This window comes from Otolemur garnettii, unplaced genomic scaffold (assembly GCF_000181295.1).
Source record: "Otolemur garnettii isolate 467f Iridium unplaced genomic scaffold, OtoGar3 scaffold00009, whole genome shotgun sequence".
NCBI classification, from domain to species: domain Eukaryota; kingdom Metazoa; phylum Chordata; class Mammalia; order Primates; family Galagidae; genus Otolemur; species Otolemur garnettii.
The window spans coordinates 7,192,891-7,193,846 of NW_003852404.1; the positions used below are offsets into that span (position 1 = coordinate 7,192,891).

Below are 956 nucleotides of genomic sequence, written 5' to 3' on the forward strand. Positions count from 1 at the left end.
GTGGCCGGCACTGTAACCACTGTGCTACGGGTGCTGAGTGCACAATAGATTTTTCTAAACAGTCAGAGGCCACATTTGGTCATAGACCAGAGAACATTAGAGCTGGAAGAGGTGTCAGAGAGCTTCAGATCTGGATCTTCAAGCCAAAATAGTTTGTGAATCTTCTTCCCCCTTTATGCAAGATCTATATAGTCACTTGGTTGACTATCTTTCTTTAAATAAACATTTATTGTATTTATTTTATTTTTTTTCTAAGTTCATTGTCAGTTATGATGGGCCTATGTTGTAACAAGGTTCAACGGAGGCACATCTCACATAGGAGCTTGAAAACCCAATCATTTTGCTTATGAGCCACAAAACAATACAGTTCATTTTTCTTTTTTCTTTCTCTCTCTCTTTTTTTTTTTTTTTTGAGAAACAGTCTCACTACATGGCCCTCGGTAGAGTGCTGTAGCGTTATCGCTCACAGTAACTTCAAACTCTTGGGCTCAAGAGATCCTCTTGCCTCAGCCTCCCAAGTAGCTGGGACTACAGGCGCCTGCCATGACACCTGGTTAGTTTTTTTCTGTTTTTAGTTTTTCTTGCTCAAGCTGGTCTCAAATTCTGAACTCAGACGATCCACCTGCTTTGGCCTCCCAAAGTGCTAGGATTACAGGCAGGCGCCACCTCACCTGACCCCAAACACTTAATTTAAGCTTAAATAATTTTTTTTAAATTTCTTATAGCATAACTGTGAACATTAATGCAATCATGGGGTACAGTGCACTGTTTTCCTGTACATTTTGAAATACTCTCATCAAACTGGTTAAGATAACCTTCATGTCATTTTCTTAGTTATAGCTTAAATCATTTTTATAAAGAAACCTCTAGAGTGGTGCCTGTGGCTCAAAGGAGTAGGCACTGGCCCCATATGCTGGAGGTGGCGGGTTCAAACCCAGCCCTGGGCAAAAAAAAAA

General features: G+C 40.5%; 1 non-coding gene across 1 annotated transcript; it reads right to left on the minus strand.

Moving 5' to 3' along the window:
* Nucleotides 1-261: 261 nt before the first annotated feature.
* LOC111723238 lies at nt 262-363 on the minus strand. Its single transcript, XR_002771821.1, has one exon. It is a non-coding gene; the product is annotated as a small nucleolar RNA U13 (small nucleolar RNA).
* Between the last annotated feature and the right edge of the window lie 593 nt (nt 364-956).